Genomic DNA, 18,797 nt, shown 5'->3' with positions numbered 1-18,797 from the left:
AGGCTGTCAGAGTGTATAGTCACTTGGAATATTACTTAAATAAATACTGTTATTTTATAACCTGAAACATCCCTTACATCTTTCAAGCTAGCCTGAAATGATCTAAAAAGATGTCAAAAAGACCCTGCAATGGCAGGAAAAGAAAAAAGGAAACAGAAAAACAGGGAAGAAAAAAGAAGCTGAATGCAAAAGTGCATGGAGATTTAGAAGTGACTACCAGCTCTCACAATCACACATGTCCATCTTCTCATAACCGTGATATGGCAGTTTCTGTCATACTCAACATCATTTTAAATGATCCATGCATTTTTTTAGTATGTGTTCACTTTCTAACTCTCCACTCCTCAAACTTCCAACATGTCTTCCCTTATAGTTACTTTCTAATGATAAATTTGCTTCTTATTTCAGTGAGAAAAAAATGAAAAATAGCAATTGCTCGAGCATCAGGAAATATTCTGTTAACCTTCTCATTATAATACAGCTTTCTCGACCTCAGATCTCTTTATAGCTATTCCCCCATTTTTCCACTCCTCTTGTTTTTTTTTTCTTTTTTTCTTTTTTTAGACGGAGTCTCACTCTGTCACCCAGGCTGGAGTGCAGAGGCACGATCTGGGCTCACTGCAAGCTCTGCCTCCTGGGTTCACACCATTCTCCTGCCTCAGCCTCTGGAGTAGCTTGGATTACAGGTGTCCACACCATGGCCAACTATATTTTGTATTTTTAGTAGAGACAGGGTTTTGCTGTGTTGGCCAGGGTGGTCTTGAACTCTTGGCCTCAAGTGATCTACTCACCTTGGCCTCCCTAACTGCTGGGATCACAGGCACAAGCCACTTTGCCCAGCCAACATGTTCTTCTTTTGGCTTCTGGGAAATCCTCTGTTCCATTTCACTTTGCCTCACTGGCTAATTGTTAGTGTATTAGTCCATTTTCACACTGCCAATAAAGACATACCCGAGACTGGGTAATTCATAAACAAAAAAGATGTAATGTACTCACAGTTCCACGTGGCTGGGGAGGCCTCACAATCATAGCAGAAGATGAAGGAAGAGCAAAGGGATTTACTACATGGCAGCAAGCAAAAGAGAGAATGAGAGCCAAGCAAAAAGGGAAACCCCTTATCAAACCATGAGATATCCTGAGACTTACTACCACAAGTACAGTATGGAGGAAACCTCCCCCATGATTCAATTATCTCCCACTGGGTCCCTCGCGCAACACATTGGAATTATGGGAGCTACAATTCAAGATGAGATTTGGGTTGGGACACAGCCAAACCATACCAGTCAGACACTTTTGCTGGTTCCTCCTTGTCAGCCTGATCTCCTTTTATAGGAGTGCTCCAGGACTTCAGCCTTGATCCTATTTTATTTTCTGTCCACATTTACTCCACGGGTGACCTGATCCAGTTTCTTGGCTTTAAAGAATATCATCTGCTGATGATTCTCAAATCTATATTCCCAGACTGGACTGCTCTCTAACAAGAGGTTAGAACATACAACTCTCTATGCACAATTTTTATTCTGATGGTAGCATATATTGCAAACTCAACATATGTTATAAATAAATGTTTGGTTTATCTAAAACTAAACTGGTTTCCCCTATACCCAATCCTTTTCATCGTAGTTAATGTCAACTCCATTCTTCTGGGTGCTTAGGACAAAAACCTCAGAGGCATCCCATCTTTCACAGCAAAATTCAATTCTAAAAGCAAATCCTCTTGGCTCTATAGCCAAAATATATCCAGAATCTGACCATTTCTCATCACCTTTTCTGCCACCACCCTGTTCAAAGCCACCATGATCTTCCACAACATCCCATAAATTTTAGTATGTTGTTTCCATTTTTATTTGTTTCAAGGTATTTTTTTGTTTCTCTTTTGATTTTTTCTTTGAGTTAGTGCTTGCTCAGAATTTCATTGTTTAATTTTCACATATTTGGAAATTTTCTAATTTTCTTTCTGTTACTGGTTTCCAGTTGTATATACTTGTGGACAGAAAAAATACTTGCTATATTTCAGTACTTTAAATTTGTTAAGACTTGTTTTGTTGCCAAAGATACAATTTATCCTGAAGAATGTTCTGTATGTGCTTATAAAAAAATGTATATTCTGCTACTGTTGGGTGGAATGCTTTGTATATGTCTCATGGTCTCTTTTGCTTAACTTTGTGTATAATTTTTTTTCCATCCCTTCACTTTAAGACTATCTGTGCCCTTAAAGCTAATGTGAGTCTCTTGTAGGCACTAAATATTGGATTTTGTTTGTTGTTTTTTTTTTTTAATCCATTCAACCACTGCATGACTTTTGATTGTCAAATTAAATCCTTCCATCTTTAAAATAATTATTAATAGATAAGAAATTATCTGAATAGCAAAAGCATCTTGAACAAAAAGAACAAAGCTAGAGGTGTCATACTACTAGCTTTCAAAATGTACTAAAAAGCCATAGTAATCAAAACAGCATGGCATTCGCATAAAAACAGATATATAAACCAATGAAACAGAATAGAGAGCACAGAAATAAATCCACACATTGTTGTTCAATTGATTTTTTGATGAACATGCCAAGAACACACAATAGGGAATGGACAGTTGCTTCAATAAATAGTATTGAGAAAACTGGATATCCACATATAGAATAAAATTGAACCTTTATCTCACACCATATATAATAATAAACTCAAAATTGATTGAAGACAAATGTAAAACTTGAAACTCTAAAACTACTGGATGAAAACATATGAAAAACCTTCTTGACATTGGTCTGGCCAATGATTTTTAAAATATTATCCCAAAAGCAAAATCTACAAAAGCAAAAAACTGACAAATTAAAATGCATGGAATAAAAAGGCTTCTTCACAGCAAAGAAAACAACAAAGACACATCATACATCTGATAAAGAGTTAATATCTAAAACACAGAATATCTAAAACACAAAGACACATCATACATCTGATAAAGAGTTAATATCTAAAACACAGAAGGAATTCAAACAACTCAACAGTAAGAAAACAAAGCAATTTAAAAATTGGTGAAGAACCTGAATAGACATTTCTCAAAATAAGGCATATATATGGCCAAAAAGTATAAGGAAAAATATATAACTATATATTTCAACATCATTAATTATCAGGGAAATGCAAATCAAAACCATGAGATATCACCTCACACCTGTTAGAATATCTATTACCAAAAAGATAGATAACAAGTGTTGGCAAAATGTGGAGAAAAGAGAATCTTTGTATATTGTTGGTAAGAATAAAAATTGGTGCATTCAGCCAGGCGCGGTGGCTCATGCCTGTAATCCCAGCACTTTGGGAGGCCAAGGCTGGTGGATCATGAGGTCAGGAGATCGAGACCATCCTGGCTAACACGATGAAACCCCGTCTCCACTAAAAATACAAAAAATTAGCCAGACAGGGTGTCGGGCACCTGTAGTCCCAGTTACTTGGAAGGCTGAGGCAGAAGAATGGCGTGAACCTGGGAGGTGGAGCTTGCAGTGAGCCAAGATCGTGCCACTGCACTCCAGCCTGTGCAACAAAGCAAGACTCTGTCTAAAAAAAAAAATTGATGCATTCATCATGAATAACCATATGGAGGTGAGATGGTTTGGCTGTGTCCCCATCCAATTCTCATCTTGAATTGTAACTCTCACAATTCCCATGGGTCCTGGGAGGAACCCAGTGGAAAGTGATTGAATTACGAAGGCGGGTCTTTCTTGTGCTGTTCTAGTAATAGTGAATGAGTCTCACAAGATCTGATGGTTTTAAAAACAGGAGTTTCCCTGGACAAACTCGCTCTTTTTGCCTGCTTCCATTTACATAAGATGTGACTCATTCCTCCTTCTCTTCTACCATGATTATGAGGTTTCCACAGCCACACAGAACTGTAAGTGCATTAAAACCTCTTTCTTTTGTACCTTGCCCCGTCTTGGATACGTCTTTATCAGCAGCATGAAAATGGACTAATACAGTAAGTAAATTGTTATCAGGAGAGCAGGGCACTCCTGAAAAGATACCCAAAAATGTGGAAGTGACTTGGAAGTGAGTAACAGGCAGAGGTTGGAATAGTTTGGAGGGCTCAGAAGAATTCAGGAAAATGTGGAAAAGTTTGGAACTTTCTAGAGACTTGTTGAATGGCTTTACCCAAAATGCTGCAAAAGATATGGACAATAAAGTCCAGGCTGTGGTGATCTTAGATGGAAATGAGAAACTTGTTGGGAACTGGAGCAAAGTTGACTTTTGTTATGTTTTAGCAAGGAGAGTGGTGGCATTTTGCCCCTGCCCTAGAGATTTATGGAAATTGGAACTTGAGAGAGACGATAGAGGGTATCTGGCAGAAGAAATTTCTAAGTAGCAAAGCATTCAAGAGGTAACATGGCAGCACACCAACATGGCACATGCATACATATGTAACAAACCTGCACGTTGTGCACATGTACGCTAGAACATAGAGTATAATTTAAAAAAAAAAAAAAAAAGAGGTAACTTGGGTGCCCTTAAAGGCACTCAATTTGAAAAGGGAAGGAAAGCATAAAAGTTCAGGAAATTTGCAGCCTAACAATGAGATAGAAAAGAAGATCCTATTTTCTGAGGAGAAATTCAAACCAGCTGCAGAAATTTGCATATGTAACAAGGAGACAAACGTTAATCCCCAAGACAATGGGGAAAATGTCTCCAGGGCATGTCAGAGGTCTTCACAGCAGCCCCTCCCAGAGGCCTAGGAGCAAAAAGTGGTTTTGTGAGCCAGGCCTAGGGTCCCTGTATTATGTGCAGCCTAGGGACTTAGTGTCCTGCATCCTAGTCACTCCAGCCGTGGCTGAAAGGATCCAATGTAGATCTCAGGACATGGCTTCAGAGGGTGCCAGTCTCAAGTCCTGGCAGCTTCCACATGGTGTTGAGCCCGCAAGTGCACAGAAGTCAAGAATTAAGGTTAGGGAATCTCCACCTAGATTTCAGGGGATGTATGGAATGCCTGGGTATCCAGGCAGAAGTTGCTGCAGGGGTGGGACTCTCATGAAGAACCTCTGCTAGGGCAGTGCAGAAGGGAAATGTGAAGTCTGAGCCCACACAGAGTCCCTACTGGGACACCACCTAGTGGAGTTGTGAAAAGAAGGCTATTGTCCTCCAGACTCCAGGATGGTATACACCGACAGCTTGCACCATGCATATGGAAAAGCCACAGACACTCAACATCAGCTCCTGAAAGCATAGGGAGGGAGACTGTAGCCTGCAAAGTCAAAGGGGTGGAGCTGCCCAAGACCATGGGAACCCACCTATTGCATCAGTGTGATCTGAATGTGAGACACGGAGTCAAAGGAGATCATTTTGGACTTTTAAGATTTGACTGCCTTGCTGGATTTCGAACTTGCATGGGGCCTGTAGCCCCTTTGTTTTAGCCAATTTCTCCCATTTGCAATGGCTGTATCTACCCAATGGCTGTACCCTCCCTCATTGTATCTAGGAAGTAGCTAACATGCTTTTGATTTTACAGGCTCCTAGGCAGAAAAGACTTGCCTTGTCTCATCTGCTCCTACGTAGATGAGATGTTGGACTGTGGACTTTTGAGTTAAGACTTTGGGGGACTGTTAGGAAGGCAAGATTGGATTTGAAATGTGAGGACAGGAGATTTGGGAAGGGCTGGGGGTGGAATGATATGGTTTGGTTGTGTCCCAATCCACATCTCATCTTGAATTGTAACTCCTACAATTCCCACATGTCCTAGGAGAAGCCCAGTGGGAGGTGATTGAATTATGGGTGTGAGGCTTTCCTGTGCTGTTCCTGTGATAGTGAATGAGTCTCACAAAATTTGATGGTTTTAAAAACAGGAGCTTCCTTGCACAAGCTCTTGCTCTTTGCCTGCCACCCTCCACATGTGAGTTGCTCCTTCTTGCATTCTGCCATGATTACGAGGCCTCCCCAGCCATGTGGAACTGTAAGGACATTAAACATTAAGCCTGCTTCTTCTGTAAATTGCCCAGTCTCAGGTATATCCTTATCAGCAGAGTGAAAACGGACTAATACAGGAGGTTTCTCTAAAAAATCAGAAATAGAATTACTATATAATCCAGCAATTCTCTAACTGCATATAAATCCAAAGGAAATAAAATCAGTATGTCAAAGAGCACCCCACGTTCACTGCAGCATTATTCATAATATCCAAGATATGGATTCAACCTAAGCAATCATTGACGAAAGAATGGATAAAGAATATGTGATGTATACGTACACACACACACACACACACACAAACACACACACACACACAAAATAGGCTATTATTCAGCCTTAAAATGAAAGGTAATCCTGTCATTTGTGACAGCAGGGATGAACCCAGAGGATAAATAATAGAATGGTGATTGCCAAGGACAAGAGGGTGGAGAAAATGGGGAGTTTTTGATCGATGGGTATAACGTTTCAATTATACAGGATGAATACATTTTGGAAATCTAGTTTGTGGCATGGCCACTTCAATAGTTTGATTATGTGTTTCTCCAAAATTTATATATTAAAATCTAATCACCAAGGTCATGATATTCAAAGGCGGAGCTTTTAGGTGATTAGGTGATGAGGGCTCTACCCACATGAATGACATGAATCCCTTTATTGAAAAAGCTGGAGATAACTAGCTACACTGTTTGCCCTTCCTCCTTCTCCCATGTGAGGAGGCAGCAACAAGGTGTCATCTTGGAAGCAGAGAACAGCCCTCACAAGACACCAAATCTGCTAGTTCCTTGATCTTGGATTTCCCAGTCCCTGGGAAGTGAGAAGTAAATTTCTGTTATTTATAAATTACCCAGTCTGTGCTGTTTTGTTATAGAAGCACGAGCTAATTCAGTGACTATAGTGCCTATAGTTAATAAGTCCTGTATTATATACTTGAAAATTGCTAAGTAAGTAGATCTTAAATGTTCTTACCACATATGCAAAAAAGGTAACCATATGAGGTGGTGGATATGGCAACTAGCTTGATTGCAGAAGTCACTTGACAATGTATATCAAAACATCACATTGTACACTATCAATACATACAGTTTTTATTTGTGAATTATGTATCAATATGGTTGAGGAAGGGGAGCCACCATCATCTTTCCCATGGATAATTGTAACTGCCCGCAAAGTGTTTTTCTTACTTTCATCTTTGTCTATTATCTGTTCTCAAACAGGCAGAGTGATCACCTTAAAATGCAATTCAGAACATTTTATTCTGAGCTTGAAACCTTCCCCTTGCTCCTCATCTAACTCAGACTAAATGCCAAAGACTTCATCATCCACTTCTGTGGCCACATCTCCTACTACCTGCCTCTCACTCATTTTGCAAAACCTTGCTGCCTTGAATTCCACTCCCTCAAATAGCCCGTATTTTTTTCTTGACCGTATTAGAGAGTCTTTATGCAACCATCACTATCTCTGGAAACCTTCATTGACGACTCTACATAAAATTACAACACATCCCATCAGTATACCCTATACCCTGCCATTCCTTATTTTATGAGTAATATTTTTCAAATATAATTTAGTGGACTCATTTATTTTCTCTGACCACTCACCAGAATCTCTCCTGAGGACAGAGATTCTGGTTATTGCTATTTGTTGTTGTTTACTGTTGAATCTACAGCACAAAGATCCATTTAGCACTTACAAGTCATTAAGTAAATAGCTGTTGAATAGATAAATTACAAATCTTTCATTCTGTTAAAATACTATCAGGCTGAATACTAGATAAAAGGAGTAGCAGCAGGGAAAAGGAAGGATAAAGAAAAGAAGTTTTTCCCCCCAGTGAAGAGGGCCCCAGCCACCTGGTAGTTGCGAACATTGGAAGGGTTTTCAATGGTCATGTTCAAACCCATAGCTATACAATAGAAACATTTCTAGCAAAGTTGTTATTTTGAAAAAGTCTATTCGAATAACCTGATTGTATTTTAAACTCATTTTATCATTGGGTTAATATAGGGCATGATAATTGCTTTGTATCAATTTTACAGCTTCATAAGCTGAAGCACAGAAAGGCTAAATACAGAATTTATCCAGAATCTCAAGGCAAGTCAGTGATGGAGTCAGAATAATAAAATATGATTTCCTCATTCTGGACACTATCTTAAGTCTCTAAGAGCTACTTTATAAGATGAATCGATTTTTAAAATATAGCATTTTGTAGTCACAGTATTTCCTAAAGAATAATGGCATAAGGTTTTTGATATTATTACTTCTATAGTGACTCACAACCAGAAAGAAACCAGTAGTTAGGATAAGAGAAGAACCTGTTTTTATGTCAAATTATAGCTATTTACAAGGACAGAGGCACATATAACATATGGCTCAAGTCCTATTGATTCTGCTTATGCCCATGATGTTTCTAAAGTGTTAGATGTTCAAATGCCTTCTAGCTTTCATTTCTACCTGCTAAGTTATTCCCATTAACATTAATAGTTCCAGAACACATTCAAAGGATGTGCAGTATTTCATATAATTTTATTAGCAATTATGTTATGACCAGTTATATTTCCAGTCATATTTACTATGATGTTATGCAAGCATATTTTCCCTGAGAAAAATTTCAAGTGGTCATCAAAGGTCCATGGCATATTTTAAATGGAATTCCTATTGTGACATGATTAACTTTTCATTCTTGAGCGTTAAAAGCATCATCAGTCATTTCTTTTGCATTTAGACCAGGATATCATTACAATATATCACCTAAATGAAGGCTAAGGAGCAGCACAATAAGATGTAAATACCTTTCCTTTTATGGCTCAGTGTCTTCAAAATGTATACCCAAGAGGGATGTCCGGTTTCTGGTCTTTAAATTAATTTATTCCAGTTTTTCATAGGCTGTCAAATAACCTGAAGATAATATTGCTCCTATGATTACCAGTTCATTGTTAAGGTTTTCATCAAGTACATCTTCATATTCTTAAAATCAGTCCCTTAGTAGCAGAGGCTCTCTTTGCACTTTTTGTAAACATAGAGTATAAAATGTTGCAGTCGTAAGGTCACAGCAGTTAAGAAAACATTGCGAATACAAAATAACTAAGCTAGAAGAAATCTAATCAGTTGCTTTTTTGTCTGACTTTCCTTCCTGCAGAGTATGAAAAGTGGGCTCTCAGGTACATGTAGGTTGTGAAAGTAATTTCCTCTCATTTCCTGAAGTGTCCAAATTATTTCCTATCCATCCTGCCTTTTCTAGTGTCAAAGGTATGAGAATAAAACCTTCACTTTCAATCTAATTATTTTGACTCTGACTCATACTTTCCAGTTTCTATTGAAACCATAATTCTCCAGGTCAATAAGTATGTTACTTTTTGAGTTTTATATCTCCTTTTTGACTTGTTTCTTAATATTTTCTTTGGTTTTCATTGAGGTCAAGAAGGGAGGATCAATAAAGCCTGAAACAAATAAGTCATAAAGAAGCAATCTGCACTACTTATTCGACTAGATTTATTGTAACACAGCATATCAACTGAATGTTAAAAATGTTAAATTGTCTGTAACAGAACAAAATGAGTTACTAACAGATTCATTTATCCTGCAGGGAAACTCAAAAGCCTCATATGTATGTTTGTGTGTATGTATCTATACCTGTATTTGTTTCCATGCTTCTATCCTCTCTCTCTCTCTCTCTCTGTGTGTGTGAGTGTGTCTGTGTGTGTGTGTGTATGTGTGTGTGTGTATAGCCAAGGGACTATCAGTTTTAAATATTTTAGGTATTTAAACATTGATTTTTTAACTAAGATGTATCAGTTCTGGCCCTCTTATTCAATTTTGAAACGTATTCTGTAAAAAGTTTATGAAACTGAAAACAATATATATTTTTTCATATTTTTCCATTATATTTTATTAAAAGTCAGTTGAGAGTAAATAAAATCATTTATTTTAATGCAATGCTAATGAAACCATTTTTCTTCAAGTTCTCTAAACACAGGTTTGTGTGTCTATGGTGTGCTAGTTTGTATTTGTGATTTCTTTCATTCTCCACGATGAAGGAAAAAAAGTTAACTTGTGTTTATAGTCTATTAAAAGTTCTCATTTACCTTGATACCTAAAATGAAATATTTTCTTTCTCACTTCTTTATTTTTGCTTATTCATTCATTCTTTTGACATTTGTGGAGTCCTACTTAAGGCTTTAGCCGCAGTTTACAGTTTATTGAGAAGAAGTAAGACATAAATAAAATGCAGTCTGATAGATGCCGTAAGAAAGATATGAGGAGGACCTGTGTGAACACAAAAGAATTAAATAATTCTGCCTGAGGAATTAAGAACAGCTATACATGTGCTAATACAAATTGAATTTCGAGAGATACAGATTTCATAGGTTTCTTTCCTGATCTCAGATGTGGTGCCTTCATACCCAGAGACTATGTGGAGGCATTCAGGAACATAATAACTCCTGAGAAAATTGTAGATTGATCTATGTGAGTGGAATATAAGGTAGAAAGAAGGGTAAGGCAGGAAATAAGCTTTCTAAAAGCTAAGAAAACAAATCACTACGGAATATTTATGCCATATTAAAGCTTTTGACCTTGACTATGTTGATAATATTGAATTTATGAATGAGAGTGGCCTGATTAAATTGGCATTGTTCAAAGAATAATCTTGTGGTGTCATGTCATATGAACCAGTTAGCAGATCCTCCAGACACCATTTTTCATAAATGCATAACCAAATAGAATGATTTTAGTGATGGCAAAAGGTGGTATTATTTGAGGTATTTGTTAGAAAGAGACTTTCAAAGCGACCTAAAAATATGCATTAAATTGGAGAATTCATCAAGTATTAGAATGAAAGGAATATGTATCTGTTATTTATTTATACTCTATCTTATATCTTAAAGATTTTGTGATAGCTTAGAGAAGTATATACACTTCAATATGATTATAAAAAATAAATCAGAATAACGGGTGAAAGAAGGTCAAAATATATGATAAAATAAGTGAGAATACATCATGTATATCCACGCAGTAAAACTAGGCATACTATCTCAATACCATTTATTTAAACACATAATTAATTCAAATTTTATTGTTCAAAGTTTTAGATAAAGAAACTAATGATAAGAAAATTAAACTCAGTAAGTTTAAAAATACATGACTGAGTAGCTAAATAAATAATTGGAGAAAAAAAGGATGTGTCATAATGAATTGGAAAGAAAAGAGGAAATAAAGTATTTATTAAGTACTATTTGATGCAGGAACTATTGCAGGAATGTGCACATGATTTTTATCATCTGTATATGCATTTGATTCATACTCTACATTTCTGTCCATGGCTATACGACAGTGAGGCAAGTGTAAATAATGTTTATCTTCTAAATTGTCTATAATATGCTTGTATTAGATTTCCTAAAATTATATTTAAATTCATATTATTTTCTATTCTTTATTAAATATTAAATTTGAAAAAATCATAATCACAGGCTCAAATACTCCTTTTACCTCTGAGAAATTAGAATCCCAGTGATTAAGAAGTAGAGAGTAGAAGAGTGGTTAGTAGAGGCTGAAAAGTGTAGGGAGGAGGCGGGAGAGGGAGTGGTTGGTTAAAGCACACAACATTACAGCTAAACAGGAAGAACAAGGTCTAGATCTCCATAGCACTGTGAGGTAACTACACTAAACTATAATTTGCTGTATTTTTTTAATAGCTGAAGGAGAAAATTTTGAATGTTTTCACAAAGAAATGATAAAGCTTTGAGATGATAGATGTGCTAACGACCCTGACTTGATCATTGCACATATGCGTCTCAAAATATCATGCTTTTAAATATGTACGATATTGTATGTCAAATTTAAAATATATGTTTTCTAAACATTATAAAAATGTTTAAAACAGAACCTCGGTGATTAGAATTGATATGTGCAAAGCCTATGGCTTGTTAGTGCCAAGCTTACCAAATGTAAAATATCAGTTTCTGAATTAAACTAAGTATAAAATCAATACATTTGAATTCCTCTGGCTTTTGTAAAAGAAAATATAGTGATTTCCATTTTTTTTACTTGAAATTCAAACATACATGCAGGGACTACTGAATGTCATGTTCAGCATAATTTGAATAAAAAACAGGAAGACTAGTCTAAGACTAGTCTATTCTTATAGTCTAAGAATATAAAGAAAAAATAATAGAAAAGAAGATCTAGAGTAAAAAAATTTTAGAAAAAATTGGGACAGGTAAAGGAAATGAACGAAAAATGAACTTAGGCCCTTGGGCCTACTTTCACATTTAAATTGGGAAAGAGACCATCAGAATGCATGCAAGTTGGCTTGTTACTGATAGTTTTGCATGGCTTATTATGAGCAAGATGAAGGCTATCATTGTTTATCAAAGACAAATGCCAGTATAACTCTGAAGAGTAAATTAGAGAATTTATTCTCCATCATTTTTCCAACTAAAACTCCAATTTTACTTGTTGACACAGTTAACAAGAGAAATACTGAATATTTTAATACAGAAATAGTAAAAAATAGTCACCATAACCCAAAAGCTTCTTATTAAGCATCTAGTTATCTGCAACAAAGTAAAAGAAATGTACAAGAAAATTATTGAAGTCTTGCAAAGTTTCTATCAAGGAGATGATAATTAGCTATACACTATAGTACCATTATAAGATAATAAAAAATTGTTTGTTTAAATTTTAGGTAAACAAGATGATGTTTTGATGTATATGCACAGTGAAATAATTACTGGAAGTAAACAATGTAACATGTATATTATCTCAAATAGTTACCTCTTTTAGTTAATAATAGTTTCCACATACAACAAAAATTTTCAACATACAATATAATAAAATATTATTAACTACAGACATCATGCTGTACTTTAGTTCTCTACATTCATTCATTCTACATTACTGCTACTTTGTACTCCTTGACCTGTATCTTCCCATTTCCACTCCCACCTCACCCCCACTATTCTGTTCTCTGCTTTGATTTGTCAACACTTTTTTTTTGTTTTGCAGTATGGTGTTTTGTTTTGTTTTGTTTTGTTTCCATGTTTGGCTTATTTCACTTAACATAATGTACTCCAGATTCTTTTTTTTTCTTTTCTTTTTTTTTTTTTTTTGATGGAGTTTGGTCCTGTTGCTCAGGCTAGAGTACAGTGGGATGATCTCGGCTTACTGCAACATCCACCTCCCGGGGTCAAGCGATTCTCCTGCCTCAGCCTCCCAAGTAGCTAGGATTACAGGCACCCACCACCACGCTCGGCTAATGTTTTTGTGTATTTTTAGTAGAAACGGGGTTTTGCCATTGTGGCCAGGCTGGTCTCGAACTCCTGACCTAAAGTGACCTGCCTGCTGCAATTACAGGTATAAGCCACTTTGCCCGGCTGTCCTCCAGTTTCATCCATGTTGTTGCAAATGAAAGAATCACCTTTTTAGCAAACTGAATAATAATTCTAATTATATATATAATTGATATATTTTAGGGGCTGTGTTTATAATTTTATTTTTTGTAAAGCAAGTCGATTTTCTCAGGATATCATAGGCACTATAAAAATCTGTTTTTCTTCTTCTCTTCTCAAACTTTCTCCATAGTAAACTTAAAAACCAAAAATGGTCTTAATTCTGCACAACATGCATCTTGAAATGAGAACTCATATATATTGCTTTCCTTTTGGATGGGAGATTAAGCATATAATGATTATTACCTTTCTTTCAACCCTCATTCTTTTCAGGTTTTTTCCCCTCACTTAAATAGGCATCTCTTGAGTTTTCCTTATGCCTCTCAATAAAATAATATTTCATCAGAATTTAAAACAACGAATATTTGAATATCTTTCTCTACTGTTAAATAATGATTGGTCATCAGAATTGGGTAAATTCAGGTCTCTCTTAAAACACAAATCAATATACAATGCTGAGTTTTGTGTTTTTGGTGCAGATTTCTACACTTACATTTGGAATATCTACTAGGAAATCATATAAGAAATCAGGAGAAAGCATGAGAAATGAGTGCTGGGATACAACACATAGACTCTAAAACAGTTCATAATAGGTCTAAGAGGCAGTAGGGAAATGGTAATAAAAGAAATGAGAGAAATTATTTCTGTTCTAATCATATCCGTATCTTATTATAATAGTATTTTTTCTGCCTTCTTGAGATGCTGCTGATTCTCAAATCTTCAGCCACTGGAGAGCAAAAGCAATCAACAGTAAATCGACAAATAAGTCAGTAAGTTCAAACTCCTAAATCAATTAGTAAGATTAAACTCTTGAAACATATTTCAACTTTGCAAAGGAGATAGTGACATAGCCTGTGCTGCTGTGGGCAGTATAAAGTGAAAAACTGATTTTTTTTTTATTTGTTCTGAAAATTTCCACGTTTATAATGACTGCAGAAACCTTAACAGAATATGTAACCATTACATTTAAGTGTCTCTTCAGACTTACTAAATTTTAAAAAACTAGATGGGACTTGAAAAATCATCTTGTGACTAATTCATCTTCATTTTATAGAGGACAGGGTTACACATTTGAATTTATATTTCCATTTTGCTAAGTATAAAATTAAAGAAAATAGACACTTTTACCGAGTGATATCTTGATTGAAATGACACTCCTTTGGCATCGAAGGCAGTGCTAGACATCCATTTATTCACCTTTAAAAGTTACAACTATTGAACATTAAGAAACACTTTGAATAAGAAAGACACTAAAGCAAATAAGCAAATAATGCTTTTTCCTCTTCTCTTACAATAGGAAACAGAAGCAAGGTAAGAAAAAGGCACTTACTGATGACAGAGTCTAAACCAGCAGTAAATAAATAAATAAGTAAATAAATAAGCTTTCTATATTTTTTAATATAACTATATAGGAGATTGGTCAGGGTGGTGGGAAAAGTTGTAAGAAAAAGTTATAGGGCAAGATGCAAACCTTCTTGGAAGGCCAGGAGGTTTTGCAAAAGCTTCAGCAGAGAATTATGACTGAAAGCAGCTGATTCTCCCATCTGGAGTCTGAAGGCAAAGGTTAGATAACAAGGGAATGTAAAGGAGCTTATCTAGATAAATTTGTTGACTCCTGTCTCCAGAAACCAACCTTTGATCATTCGGCTCAGGGCTGCTCTCTACCTGGGGGGGTCAACAATGTTAATTACCCACAAACTGTTTGTGCCAAGCCTTTGTCTATATATATATATACATCTCACAATTTCTTCATCCACTTGTTGATTGATGGGCATTTGGGCTGTTTCCATATTTTTACAACTGTAAATTGCTCTGCTACAAATATGTATGTGCAAGTATCTTTTTTTGTATAAATCTCACGACTTCTGGCCAAGCATGGCGGCTCACGCCTATAATTTCAGCACTTTGGGAGGTTGAGGCAGGCGGATCACAGAGGTCAGAAGTTCCTGACCAACATGGAGAAACCCTGTCTCTACTGAAAATACAAAATTAGCCGGGTGAGGTGGCACATGCCTGTAATCTCAGCTACTCAGGAGGCTGAGGCAAGAGAATTGCTTGAACCCAGGAGGCGGAAGTTGTGGTGAGCGGAGATCGTGCCTTTGCACTCCAGCCTGGGCAACAAGAGCGAAACTCCATCTCCTCCACCAAAAAAAAAAAAAAGAAAATCTCATGGCTTATTTTCCTCTGGGTAGAAACCCAGTAGTGGGATTGCTAGATCAAATGGTGGTTCTACTTTTAGTTCTTTAAGGAGTCTTCACACTGTTTTCTACAGTGGTTACTGCATTCCCACCAGTAGTGTAGAAGTGCTCCCTTTTCACCACATGCACATCTACATCTATTATTTTTTTGATTGTTTGATTATGGCCATTCTTGCAGGAGTAAAGTAATATCACATTGTGGTTTTGATTTGCATTTCTCTGATCATTAATGATGTTGAGCGTGTCTGTGTTTGATATCTTCAATTTGTTTCTCTTTACCTTAGTGGTAGTGTATATAATAAAAAAATACTGCCATGAAATCTCAGAAAAAAGTACGTTCTCTAGTGTAAACAGGGAAAATTTTAGTAATCGTAGCACAAATCGCTGGAAGTATTTTTTCAATCTTTGAGACAATATTGATATGCATCACAAAAATGTGTGTTCTCTTAAGGATTTAAACTGTAGCAATTAATATTGGCCTTGTACATTTATGCTGTATTAATGATCCTTCAAAATGAACAATATTTTCATTTCATAGAAAAGATCTCTTGTTTTTATAATCTAACCAAAATTTAAGTATAATATACATTATGGTACAATTTTGGTGAGACTATGTATTAGATACATAGATACAATTTTGGTGAAACTAATTATTAGGAATCATGGACGGAGCTTCATTCATGGATATTCTAGGACTAGCATCCAATGATAAATGTGATGTGAAACTAGTGCTCAGATCTTGATTTCTGATACCATTGTCCAATAAAAGGACTGGTGCTCCTTAGAGACATGGCTAATTCAAGGACTGGGAGAGGGAATATACAAGATGAGTTTTGAGCATCCCATAGCACCAGAAAGTAAAGCAGTGCTCAAAAATAAGACTATGGAGGTATATCAAAGTGACACAGGAGCCAGCTGAAAGAGCTTCCAGTAGTCAAAGATAGAACAATGTGAGCAATAAAATAATGTATTGCTATATTGTAGCCTATAGTATATTTTTAATTATAAAGATACATAATGAACATCCATACTAATATGAATAAATGATTGAATAAATAAATGGAAGAGAAGAGAAAAATCCCATGGCTACAAAAACTCCAGTTTATGTGTATATCCCCTTTCAAGGAGGTGGAGCATAACTCCCATTCCTTAAATGTGGGTCCACAGTGACTTGCTTCCAAACAGTAGAGTATGGAAAGGGGGTAATAACTTTATAATGAAGAAACATGGCAAACATTATCACCACCATGTGTCAAAGTTATATCAACAGTGATAATACAGATTGATAGAATGTAACCTCAAGATAATGTGATGCAAATGCCACTTTACTTCTGTGGTTTTCTTTCCAAAACTATATAACCTCAGTCTAACCAAGAGACTAACATCAGACAAAACCAATATGAGGGACCTTCTACAAAATACCTGATAATTACTTCTCTAATCTATCAAGGTCGTCAAAACCAGGAAGTCTGAGAAACTGTCTTTACCAAGAAAAGCCTTACAAGATATGATGGTTAAATATAACATGGTACCTCGGAACAGAAAAATCTCATTAAGGAAAAACTAATGAAATCTGAATAAAGTATGGGTTTTAGTAAATAATAATTAATATTAGTTCATTAATTGTGATGAATATATCAGAACAATGTAAGGTGTTGGCAATAGGGAAATCTGGTTGTGGAAAAATTGTAGGTTTTGTAAACCTAAAACTGTTATAAAATGCTTAGTTTAAAAAAACCTCATGTGAAATGTTCTGTATTTGAGCAATGGGTAAAATCTCTTTTTTATGTGGATGCAATCACTATAGAATTATTTAGGATACTTTTCCTAGACCAACCATATCCTCTGTTTCTTATAGATAAAACTGGAGAATATTTTAGAAAAATTGATAATGACTTATTCATCAAGCATTTATGAGCTCCTAATATCTTCACTGCTGAGGATAATAATTTTAATGTGTGAGAGTAAGAAAAATGAGGTACAGTTATACTTTTCATGCATGATCTTAATCTTAACAACAGATTTTTACATATGAGAACAAGGAAGTTGTAAAAAGTGTCAGTGATTCTCAATTTTATGAGAAGGATGACATATAATTAAAAGTCCTAAAAGAATCTCCAACTGAGGAGAAATAAAACTGGAACCATAATTCCAAGCATGTCATTTAAGCCCAGGTCTTGTCGCTGTAATTATAGCCACAGATGTTTCTATTTTAACTGCAGGAAAGACAAACAGGTGTAACAGGTGTCAGGCTTAAGTCACAGAAATTCAAGCTTCTACTTCCTAATGGAAACTACATGATTCACCTTTATATCATCAGGGTGAGTTGCTTATTAAAGTTTAATGAGATAGGAAATTGTCCAGAATATTTATGAAATAACTAATTAAAGCTAATGATTATCCACATATGTGGATAAATATAAACATTAAGATAATTTCTCCAAATATGTTCTATTCATTCAATCTAGGGCCTAGAAAACTTTCTTAAATGCAAAACTATAAATAACAGAAAATTATTTTAGCCTCAAACCAGAGCACCTTAAATATCTTCATAATTGCAAGGGGAAAACTTGGAGAGCTTATATAAATTTGATCAGCAACACCTTTGCCAATGTTATGTAAATTTTATCAAATTGTTTTTTGCTAAATAATTTTCTATGATATTAAGTTATACCATGATTATAGCAGCTTTACAAACAAGGATTATTTTAAAGCAGGCACCATAAACTTAATAGAATCAAAGTCCTTTACTTCTCAAAAATATAAATAGTTTCTCATTAGCCTGACAAACATAAGAATGAGGAGAAAATTAAATAATATATTTGAAACCACTCTGTAAATTTGAAAATACCATAAATATATATCATTATACTTTTTTTGCTCTAGATTTTTACAAGAAATCATGCTATTCCTTTAAAAATGGTATTTATATTTTCATTCTTAACAAAGGCAAAGTTACTTTTTGAATTTGTTGACTAGTAAATTATGCCATTTGCAGTAAGTGGCCATAATAATTTGATTATAAATATACAAATCTTATTGTCCAGCTAATTGGCAGTACTTTTAAAGTTTTTATTAAATCAAAATATATATATATATACAGAACAGCACACATACCATAAGTTCATAAGCTTAATGACTTTAACAGAGTATACTCATTTAATGAGCACCCATAACAGGCATTATTAGGTTATCAGCATCAGAAGTCC

This window comes from Mandrillus leucophaeus, unplaced genomic scaffold (genome assembly GCF_000951045.1).
Source record: "Mandrillus leucophaeus isolate KB7577 unplaced genomic scaffold, Mleu.le_1.0 Scaffold95, whole genome shotgun sequence".
NCBI lineage: Eukaryota > Metazoa > Chordata > Mammalia > Primates > Cercopithecidae > Mandrillus > Mandrillus leucophaeus.
The sequence above is the reverse complement of the archived record's forward strand: the minus strand, read 5'-3'. Positions refer to the sequence as shown.